General features: G+C 39.4%; 1 pseudogene; it reads left to right on the forward strand.

Annotated features, from left to right (window-relative positions):
• Positions 1–6,901: 6,901 nt before the first annotated feature.
• LOC129006136 (cyclin-Y-like protein 2) overlaps positions 6,902–12,248 on the forward strand; it is a 42,322-nt pseudogene continuing 36,975 nt past the window's right edge.

Genomic DNA, 12,248 nt, shown 5'->3' on the forward strand with positions numbered 1-12,248 from the left:
ATTACTGCCTGTGTGTAGAATGATAATTGCCTAATTGATAGTGTGAATACCTCTTGATACATGGTAAATCTGAGCATATGTAATTGGGTGTCATGTCATTCTGAAACCTCACAGCTTCAGTCAGTGTCAGCACAGCTAGGCAGCTTGCACCTAATGCAAATATCACTGGGCATAGTCTACAGGTACCTAATGACTCAGGTACTTTAACAGTCACTAATGAGTGTATCTCCAAGAAATAGTCCAACAACACATGGCTGGCCTGACTCAAGGTAACTATATGTCCAATCCAGGGTCACACTGAGTGGACATCTGCCAACCACAGGTCATTCCCCCTGCCTGCCATTGAGCAGTTCAAAAGTGACTGGTGTAAGCAGACAGGAGTAGGCTTGTTCAACTCACTATTTGCTTCTTCTGAAGGGATCATACTCAGGATCTAGGTCATCGTGCCTTATTGGAGTCTTACACATTTCACTTGCAAATTATATTTGAAAATGAAATTACCATGTTGCTAGTCATTCACAAAACATTTTTTAAAATTACATTCTAGAACCCATATTAACATCCTGTGACCCATAGAAAACAATAGAGAAATGTATTAGGCAAAAGGTTCTGGCAAAGACCAGTCTGATATTGGCCTGATTACTCAACCTCAGGCATTGGTCACATTAACTCACAGAGCTAAGAAAAATAAAAAGTACCAGTCTTGTTACTCAAGACATTAGGAACTATCGATTTAGATAGATAAAAGATTTTAGCTAACAAAATATTACAATGTCATCCTGAAGAATATGTCCCTCTTCCAGAGAACCCAGGAGGTTATCATGACCCCTGGAAAGCCCAACCAGCAATAACAGTGAAAGTTACATAGCTGCCTGAGTGCAGAAATATAATCTCTACTGAAAATAAGTCTTATACTAGGCACGAATTTCAAGATATACATAGAATTTTTGCTCACGAAGTCAAATCACATGTACAAATTCCATATGGTTTAGGAGTTAATGGTGGTAAATTCATTATGCTTACAGGTAGCGAAGTAGGACAAATGACTGGAATAGCAAACGACTCCAGGTTTCATGATGAATTAATTGCTAGAGCACAAAATATCGAAGATCTTCATGACTTATGATGGGGATGGGTAACAGAAGTTGGATGAGACAATACCCAAACATGATTCCCAGGTTTACCTAAACTAAACAATGGAAGACTGTAGAAGATGCCATTAAGATATCTCATGAATATGGAAGATTATTATTCACTTCTGATGTGACAGGACTTTATAGGGCACCTGAAAAAATTCTCATGAAAAACCACTTTTACAAAATGTCAAGTTATGATATCCAAGACGAAACCAATGAGTCACAACATTCGCATAATATACGGTACAACCCTGATCTTTTGACTGTCATCAAATGTTTCTTACCTCTAAACTAAAGTTTCATTTTATAATTTAATTTTTCTCATTTTTTCTTTCCTCTCAGCTTAAGACAAGATCATTGCAACCTTTTTTGTATGTTTTCATATATGCTTGCAAAGGGTTGTAACATTTTATTGTGATTATTCTTGCTTGAAGCCAAAACTTCCCTAATCTTTCTGGAGAGATGGTGGAATAGCATGCTAGTTTCCTTTCCATATCCAATTGTTTCTTCTGTATTAATTACCCTAGCTATATGATTACATCTTTTGAACCTCCCCTGCAGCTAGGTATGGCCATGTGACTAAGTTTTAAGCCAATAATTTGTAAGCCCTGTGCTATGAGTACCTTCTAAAAAACCTTCCTCCTTCTTTTCTCCCTCTACCCTATTGTCTGGAATGAAGATCCAATAGCTGGAGATCAATAGTCATCCTAGGTAAAGCAGGCAGGGGTGATGGGCAACACAGTCTGTTAATTCCCTTACTGGAAGATAACTTTCACAAGAATAAGAACCTTTGTTGTGTTGGTTCAAGTAATATCCCCAGCACTTACATACAGTGTGCAGCATGTTTGCTAAGGGCTCAGGTACTAAATGGGTATTGAATGAATGGATGGATGAATTAGTTTGCTTTGGAGCTATAAATAAACAAGGTCTCAGCTCATTTAACAGAATCAAGCTCCTGATTAATTCAAATCACACTACTCTAATTTATTTCTCTTTGCTCTCTCAGACTTGCCAATGTCACGGTAGGTTAGGATTTTTCTTAGTGTACTTCAATATTGCCTTCACTCAAAATATTTTAAAATCTATTTTCATAACAATGCTTCCCAATATTTTCCTCTTTAGAGAGTTTAAAATTCTTCCATTTTTAAAGTCGTGGATATCTGTGGGCCAGGTGCGGTGGCTCACGCCTGTAATCCCAGCACTTTGGGAGGCTGAGGTGGGCAGATCACTAGGTCAGGAGTTCGAGACCAGCCTCACCAACATGGTGAAACCCTGTCTCTACTAAAATTACAAAAATTAGCCGGGCATGGTGATGTGTGCCTGTAATCCCAGCTACTCAGGAGGCTGAGGGAGGAGAATCGTTTGAACCTGGGGGGCAGAGGTTGCAGTGAGCTGAGATTGCACCACTGCACTGCAGCCTACGGGACAGAGTGAGACTCCATCTCAAAAAAATAAAAAATAAAAGTCAGGGATATCTGTTTTCAAGTGTGTCTGTTGTTAAGTGCAGGCACTATTTTGTAACTTTAAATAGACATCATCTCAAGTCTACAAGAATTATCCAAAATGGTATCTAATGATATTTCTAGGTCTTCAGACACTATTAATGAAGATTGTAGCCACTAGGTCTTGAGGATTTTACTAGATATTGGTTACTGAAACTGAACTTTCTTGAATTCTTTTTTTTCCACTGTGGTTTCCCACATTCCAACGTATCACCTATTTTTGTCCTCGAACTTTACTGAAATATTTTCAACAAAATTAAATTGCATATGAATCATCACTTCTTCCCTGATTTTTGAAATTACCCATTGCTTCCTATGATAATGATTCTTCTGGTCCTTTTTGTAGTTAACTGATGTTAGAGTTTGTAAACATTCACACATTTTGGAATTGCATATAATTTTCTTCTTAATTATTTTTTCCTCTTCCCCCAAAGTTGTTGTTATTTCTTTTAACTCTTTGTAGGAAAAATTAAACCCATGTTTCACTTTTTGATATACTTGTCATTGAACTCCTTGATTTATGCTCAAATTGCTTTTCAAGTTACCCACTTTTAGGGAAGACATTATTTGGGTTTTGTTTAGTGTATCAAGCTTTTTTTTTGTTGTTGTTAGATGTATCAAGAAGTGTAGACTTTTCTATACATAGTATCCTTTTTCCCACAGTAGTTTTTTTGAAAATTCTATTAAAATAAAGGTCATCAAAAGATCTCTTCCTAAACCGTTCCTCTACCAGAAATACCTCTGGAATGACATGGTCCTTTCTCCCTTTTTTTTAAATACAAACTTTATTTAATATAGAATTAACATTAATTTTGGAAGCAATACTGTTAAGTATATTCATAGGCGTATATATCTAAAGTCAGTTTTTATTCAAAGCACAATCTTAAATAAATCCCTTCTTGCTTTTGTAGAAGTCCAAAGCTAATCTGCCCCAATCCGGATTGCATGCACTTGTGCCTTTTGGGGGCCCTTGTGCATTCGTTCTTCCTTCCCTTCTAAACTCAAAAATGTATTTTCTCTGTTAGCTCTTTCCCTTTAACATAGAAGTATACTCACCCTTTTTGTTGAATCTTGGAATAAAAGGCTTTCTTTACCATATGTCTCCCTTTAACTACTACTACATCTCTCTTCTAAGCCAAATACTTGGGAAGAGAAGCCCTCAGTTTGTGTCATTGTTTTCTCACCTCCAGTTCAATACTTTACCCACTGCCTGACATCCAGCTCACTCACACACACACATAAGCCCAATCACTAAGTTATCATAGCTGATTTGTAGCTTTCCTGCCCTCCTGGCAACATTTGACTCTGTGCATTGAGATAATACATGTTGAGTACCTATTGACCGGGCACTGTGTTAGGTGCTACTGTTATAGAAATGAAAAGCAGAAATCATCTCCTTTCTAATGATTTACAGAGGCAGCCATTCCTGATTTACATGCAGGTCTCTTGACTCCCGGTGCTCACTTTTGCAAGCTTCACTTAATGCCATGGAAATCACCCTATTCTCCATATTTTTTTCTTCCCAATTCTTCTTACTATACGCAGCTTCTCAAGGCAATCACTTCCATGTCCATGGCTTCAGTTGCATTCTCTATTCTCTGAGGACAATATAATTTTAAATGTTTTGTTTCATGTATTAGTCTTATTTTATACAAGATGCCTCATTTGCTATAACCATAGATTCAGAGTTGCTCCATGAAAGTAATAAATGAAAAATGTTGATATTATTAGCATGAAAAATTTTAGGAAATTTCCCCAGTTACTCTTAATGGTTTGATTTAGTATGTGTGTTATTTTTGAAAACATATGTTGGGATGTCACAAATGGACTTAAGGCTACAGAGATTTATATTCAACTTTTGACCATAGAATTCCATTTTATGTGACACTGAGAGTAAAAAACTATCTTTTCCTCCTTACTTATTTCTCTTCCTACATTCTCTGCCAGGAGGAAGGCACCTCTACATACTCAGTCTTCCCCAGCAGAGCCTGAGTGCTCTGTTTTCCCTCTACTTCCCCTCTTCTTTCACATCTCATGACCAAGCACTTCCTATTCCATCTCCCAAATGATCAGAAAACTTTTTCCTCGACTTTTGTCACTGCCACTGCCTTTATCATTACTTTTCTTTTAGATAAAGTCTCTTAATTGGTCTTGTTGCTTCCTTCAGTCCTTCATTATTATACAGACCACTATACACACATCTGACAGAGATGCCTCACCTTTGTATGATTCAATGACTCAAATTTGCAGAATAAAATTAAAACCATCCCAGCAACAAATTTGGGGTCAAACAGAGGTACGTCTGTATCCTAGGTTCATACCCTGTCCAGCAGCGTAGTCTCAGAAAACTGAACTCCTTAAGCCTTTGTTTGTGTATCTGCCTACACTCATTGAGAGTTAGGACTGTTTCACACATACAGTGCCTGGTATGTAGAAGGGACTTAATGTTGAATGAAGGGGAGGCATTTTAAAATCCACATCAAAAAAATGTTTTTCTTTTAAAAATATACTAATCTACAATGTCACTTTCCCTCCAAGCTTGACTTCTACCTTTCCTTTCTGATATGGTTTGGGCATGTCCCCACCCAAGTCTCATCTTGAATTGTAATCCCATAATCCCCATGTGTTGAGGGAGGGACCCGGTGGAAGATAACTGGATTATGGGGACAGTTTTGCCCACGCTGTTCTCATGATAGTGAGTGAGTTCTCATGAGAACTGATGGTTTTATACGTGTTTGACAGTTGCTCCTTCACATGCTCACACTCTCTGGCCTGCTGCCATGTAAGAAGTGCCTGCTTCCTTTTCCACTATGATTGTAAGTTTCCTAAGGTCTCCCCAGTCATGTGGAACATTAGTCAATTAAATCTCTTTCCTTTATAAATTACTCAACCTTTATAAATTACCTGTCAACCTCAGGTATTTCTTTATAGCAGTGTGAAAATGGACCAATACACATTCTGATAATCCTGCTTGAGAAATTGGGGAATTCATACTACCTGGGATCAAATTGTGGCCCCAGCCTGAGCAGTCGTGTGACCTTGGGGAGATAACTTACTTTCTCCATTTCAATGTCTTCTGTAAAACCTGTAAAATGGGATTGTTTCTGAGGGTTAAATGAGCATAGTACAGTTAGAACACTGTCAGGCACATACTGATTGCCAGATGTTGAGTATTCATCTTTATTGAATTAGGACTGTGGTACCCCACTTTATGGCTCTCTATTTTGTATGACAAAATCATGCTTAGTGCTTTGTTAGTAAAAGAGAGAAAAATCTGAAAGTTTTTGCTGTGGAAGGAAGAAAAAGAGGGGAGAAAAGGGAGTTGGTAAGTTTCAGCATTTCAGAGCTTGGAGGGACAAGTAGGGTTTCTATTTTATGGAGAAAGAGGTGGAGGCAGGATGGGTCCTAAGGTGTCATTCAAGACACACAGCCATAACTCTTTATTGAGAGTAGAGCTAGAGCCCCAGGGACTGCTATGGTCAAGTTGCAGACAAAAACTACCACTCATTGGAAGACAGGAGAGGAATATTTAGTTACAAAAGCAGTCAACAATTCAGGTGTATCTACATTCAGTCAGAAAACAAAAGTTGCTCAACTTGGTTGCTAATGGGACCCACTCTACTAACTGAGGATTTGTATAGAACTCATAGAGGAAGATGGCTTCAAGTAAGGAAACACCTTGTGCTTTTCTTGGGACTAACAAGCTCAGGAAGCCAGTGATGAATGAAAATCTTAGTCCCACTGGCACTGTACAAGGGGCCAGGAGAGCAGCAGCATCATAAGCCTCAGGGTGAGGCAGCCCAGGCAGGGGCATTCTGAGCTATGGGGGAGGTGGGGCAGCCAGGGTGGGGCATTGTGAGCTGTCAGGGAGGGCATTGTGAAGTGTGGGGTGGGGCATTGTGAGCCACAAGCCTGGGCTTCCACCTGGGCCAGTGTGCTTCAGTCTGTAGGTGACTGCAGAAGGAGGAGGAGCTCCATCTGTACTCTCTTCAGGCAGTTGTGTCTCTCAGTGCTTGTTGGGTTCACACCTATTAAATAAGCTGGCTGGTCTTCACCCTCCAAGAGAATTCAACTCATGGGAGGCAGCAGGGTACAGGCATTGGCCCAAGCCATGGCTGGGGCCAGGCTGTGGTGTCGGCAGGCAAGCAGCAGACAAGACCATCTCTGCAAGTGAAGCACAGCCTCAGCCTAGGGCAATGGGAGTGTGCGGCCAAAGCTGTGAGCAGAGGCACAGGTGGTGGCAGACAGGAGTAGAAGTGCCCCATGGGGAACATACTGACCTGTTGTGTGTGCCCCAGGGCCAGCCCTGAGTTGGACCAGAACCAGGGGTCACTGTGTCCCTGTGAGTCTGAGATCTATGAGGAAGCAGCTGGGGACATGATAGCAGGAGTGCCTGTGGCTGCTGCTGTAAAGCCTGGTGAGGTGACTTGTGAAGCTGGTGAGGGCCTCCATGTGCACCACATCTGTGAATGGGAGATGCCTGAAGGTAAGGAGGTGATGGGTGCCATCTGCCCTTGGCACACTTCGGGCTGCTGTTGTCTCCAGGGTCCTCTGGGAGGCATCCCCAACCTCAGGCTCCTTTCTGCCTGTAGCCAGCTCTCCCAGGGCTGGCCAGGAACAACAGCTGGCTTTGCCTTGTGTTCCCACCCCTTAATCTTTCCCCAAAGAATCCAGTCAGTTTCTTTTCTCCTTCCCTCCCAAACTCCCAGTTCTATCTCCCTCATCTCATTCTCCCAGGCTGGCATGGGACCATTTATTTATGGCTGTTCTTGTCTGTAGCTCTATTTAGTACCTGTGGGACTTTCTTGAGGCTTCTTTGGAATATTCTCTTCCTTTTCTCAATAAAAACTCAAATATCCCAACTTTCCAGTACCCATCCCATTCTTTCTTTGTACCTATCCAGATGGTACCTAAGTGAAGGAACCAGGTAAGTGCCTAATTGTTTCCTTTGTTAAAGTAGCTAAATCTCAGGACAATTCATACTGAAATATTTGGGGATTTCTTATTTAAAATCAGAATGCAGGTTGCCATGGGAGGGACTATATGGGTTGCTTTAAGTCACCTTGATAGAAGCTGCTTAGTTTCTTCTAACTAATTTGAACACAGAAGGAAAGAAAATGGAGGTTGCTTAAAATAATTGGGAAAGGTGTGAAATATCACGACCAGGGCTGTAGAAAAATGGGTGTGTGTGTGGGGTTACCCCAAAGGAGTTTACCTATGAGGCTCTGATTACTTTAAAATTCTTACTTTAACAAAAATGTGTCTGCAGATTTATTCTGGTGACTTAACAGACATTATTTACTTCCTTGTTCTAAAAGAGAGGTTGGGATGGTTTGTGGTCAAAGCTTTTAAAAGACATAAAATGTAAATATACACTTTGAATGTGTAATATAAAGACTGAAGGTTAAAATGTCAGACCTTGCCTGTGTAAGAGTGTTTGTTGCCATGGCTCCCCCTTTGTCCTTCCCCCTCCTGACAATAGCGTCCTGTTCAAAGATAAGAAAGTTGGAGTTTTTCAGCCTCTACACTGCTGCGAGAGGCAGAGGGATGGGAGGTGGGAGAAAAGAGAAAACAATTAGTTGGTTTGCCTCTAAATTTTGCAAAGAGATGAATCTAAGTAAAAAGAATTCTGGGTAACAATACGGTTCTTGAATAAAAACTAAGTTTTTCAAAATAGAAAACATTGTATCATAAAGATATTAAATCCATTGGCTCTTTGGTTTCATTTAAACGCCAGAGATATTATTACTGTAGAGGAAATGTCTTATAGCTCTTCTATTTAAACTTTGATTGGGCTCTGTATAGCCAAGACAATCCTAAGCAAAAAGAATGAGAACACATGGACACAGGGAAAGGAACATCACACACTGGGGCCCATCGAGGGGTAGGGGGGCAAAGGGAGGGAGAGCATTAGGACAAATACCTCATGCATGTGAAGCTTAAAACCCCAATGATGGGTTGAGATGTGGAGATGTGCAGCAAACCACCATGGGACTTGTATACTTATATAACAAACCTACATGTTCTGCACATGTATCTCAGAACTTAAAGTGAAAAAAAAAAAAAACTTTGGTTGGGCTCTTATTTTTTCAGAGGTAGAATAATTAAGACTCATGATGAGTGTGACTTTTTCAAGATATTTAAGAATTTAGAATAAACAAATATGTGAATTAATTCATTATACCTTTATACACAAAGCATGTAAATATTTGTGTAAACATACTCCACTTGGTGGTGTAAGGAAAGCCTCTGAGTGATTTTACACACCAGTTAATAGATGGGTAGTGTTGGATGAGAGCCCAAAAAAGGCTCTTTATTGTCATTCTTTAGGATTACAGCACAGTTTATGTATGTCTCATTTGGCCCTTTGCAATACAAATAAGGCCTATATATATGTTCTCCCTATGTTTTGCTAATGAAGAAATGAAGACTTAGAGATCTCACGTGACTATGGAAGACAGCTACTCAACAGAACTGAGGTTCTATGTACTCAGAATGACATGGAAGAGACAGATATGCTGAATTTACTTTTTAAAATTTTTAAGCGCTCCAGAATACATCTTATATTTTGCCTATAAAATAGACCTGTCTTTTAAAACATACTGCTTTCTTGTTTCATTCTATGAAGTTGATTTTACACAACTTAAAGGCAAATTTACCTTTTTTTTTTTTTTTAAATAAAGGAGGATCTCACTATGTTACTCATGCTGGCCTCAAATTCCCGACCTGGGCTCAAGGGATTTTCCCATCTCAGCCTCCTGAGTAGCTGGGAATACAGGCATGCACCATCTTGCCTGGCTTCGTCTTATGTCTATACATTCATTTCAATGGATAAATAAGAATAAAAGTAGAGGTAGTGAAATAGCCTAAATGCAGCAGTCAAATAAATGAGATGATAAATTTTTATAAATGATCACATCTTTTATTCTTCTCTCCCTCTATAGATATACCTTTGGAGTCCAACCCTTCTGACCATCCAGAGACAAGCACAATATTCCTGAGAAAATCTCAAACAGATGGTGAGAAAACATTGTTTTTTCTGCCAAGAAAAAGAATAAAAGTCTTGTTCTTTGATCAGATGTATTATAGAAAGTATTTAGAAACTCATATTGGTTTAATTTTTTCAACTTTTCACGTATTCACTTGTCTTACTTTAATATGTGATATACTTTTTTTATTATTATGCTTTAAGTTTCAGGGTACATGTGCACAATGTGCAGGTTAGTTACATATGTATACATGTGCCATGCTGGTGTGCTGCACCCATTAACTCGTCATTTAGTATTAGGTATATCTCCTAATGCTATCCCTCCCCCCTCCCCTGACCCCACAACAGTCCCCAGAGTGTGATGTTCCCCTTCCTGTGTCCATGTGTTCTCATTGTTCAATTCCCATCTATGAGTGAGAACATGTGGTGCTTGGTTTTTTGTCCTTGTGATAGTTTACTGAGAATGATGATTTCCAATTTCATCCATGTCCCTACAAAGGACATGAACTCATCATTTTTTATGGCTGCATAGTATTGCATGGTGTATATGTGCCACATTTTCTTAATCCAGTCTATCATTGTTGGACATTTGGGTTGGTTCCAAGTCTTTGCTATTTTGAATAGTGCCGCAATAAACATACGTGTGCATGTGTCTTTATAGCAGCATGATTTATAGTCCTTTGGGTATCTACCCAGTAATGGGATGGCTGGGTCAAATGGTATTTCTAGTTGTAGATCCCTGAGGAATCGCCACACTGACCTCCACAATGGTTGAACTAGTTTACAGTCCCACCAACAGTGTAAAAGTGTTCCTATTTCTCCACATCCTCTCCAGCACCTGTTGTTTCCTGACTTCTTAATGATCGCCATTCTAACTGGTGTGAGATGATATCTCATTGTGGTTTTGATTTGCATTTCTGTGATGGCCAGTGATGATGAGCATTTTTTCATGTGTCTTTTGGCTGCATATAAATGTCTTCTTTTGAGAAGTGTCTGTTCATATCCTTTGCCCACTTTTTGATGGGGTTGTTTTTTTCTTGTAAATTTATTTGAGTTCATTGTAGATTCTGGATATTAACCCTTTGTCAGATGAGTAGGTTGCAAAAATTTTCTCCCATTCTGTAGGTTGCCTGTTCACTCTGATGGTAGTTTCTTTTTCTGTGCAGAAGCTCTTTGGTTTAATTAGGTCCCATTTGTCAATTCTGGCTTTTGTTGGCATTGCTTTTGGTGTTTTAGACATGAAGTCCTTGCCCATGCCTATGTCCTGAATGGTAATGCCTAGGTTTTCTTCTAGGGTTTTTATGGTTTTAGGTCTAACGTTTAAGTCTTTAATCCATCTTGAATTAATTTTTGTATAAGGTGTAAGGAAGGGATCCAGTTTCAGCTTTCTACATATGGCTAGCCAGTTTTCTCAGCACCATTTATTAAATAGGGAATCCTTTCCCCATGGCTTGTTTTTCTCAGGTTTGTCAAAGATCAGGTAATTGTAGATATGCAGCTTTATTTCTGAGGGCTCTGTTCTGTTCCATTGATCTATATCTCTGTTTTGATACCAGTACCATGCTGTTTTGGTTACTGTAGCCTTGTAGTATAGTTTGAAGTCAGGTAGCATGATGCCTCCAGCTTTGTTCTTTTGACTTAGGATTGACTTGGCGATGCGGGCTCTTTTTTGGTTCTACATGAACTTTAAAGTAGTTTTTTCCAATTCTGTGAAGAAAGTCATTGGTAGCTTGATGGGGATGGCATTGAATCTATAAATTACCTTGGGCAGTATGGCCATTTGCACGAAGAGAGTGGGGGCCAATATTCAACATTCTTAAAGAAAAGAATTTTCAACCCAGAATTTCATATCCAGCCAAACTAAGCTTCATAAGTGAAGGAGAAATAAAATCCATTACAGACAAGCAAATGCTGAGCGAATTTGTCACCTCCAGGCCTGCCCTAAAAGAGCTCCTGAAGGAAGCACTAAACATGGAAAGGAACAACCAGAACCAACCACTGCAAAATCATGCCAAAATGTAAAGACCATCGAGACTAGGAAGAAACTGCATCAACTAATGAGGAAAATAACCAGCTAACATCATAATGACAGGAATCAAATATCACACATAACAATATTAACTTTAAAAGTAAATGGACTAAATGCTCCAATTAAAAGACACAGACTGGCAAATTGGATAAAGAGTCAAGAGCCATCAGTGTGCTGTATTCAGGAAACCTATCTCATGTGCAGAGACACACATAGGCTCAAAATAAAAGGATGGAGGAAGATCTACCAAGCAAATGGAAAACAAAAAAAGGCAGAGATTGCAATCCTAGTCTCTGATAAAACAGACTTTAAATGAACAAAGATCAAAAGAGACAAAGAAGGCCATTACATAATGGTAAAGGGATCAATTCAACAAGAAGAGCTAACTATCCTAAATATATATGCACCCAATACAGGAGCACCCAGATTCATAAAGCAAGTCCTCAGTGACCTACAAAGAGACTTAGACTCCCACACAATAATAATGGGAGACTTTAACAACCCACTGTCAACATTAGACAGATTAATGAGACAGAAAGTCAACAAGGATACCCAGGAATTGAACTCAGCTCTGCACCAAGCGGATCTAATGG

The sequence above is a fragment of the Pongo pygmaeus genome, chromosome 8, assembly GCF_028885625.2.
Source record: "Pongo pygmaeus isolate AG05252 chromosome 8, NHGRI_mPonPyg2-v2.0_pri, whole genome shotgun sequence".
Taxonomy (NCBI): Eukaryota; Metazoa; Chordata; class Mammalia; order Primates; family Hominidae; genus Pongo; species Pongo pygmaeus.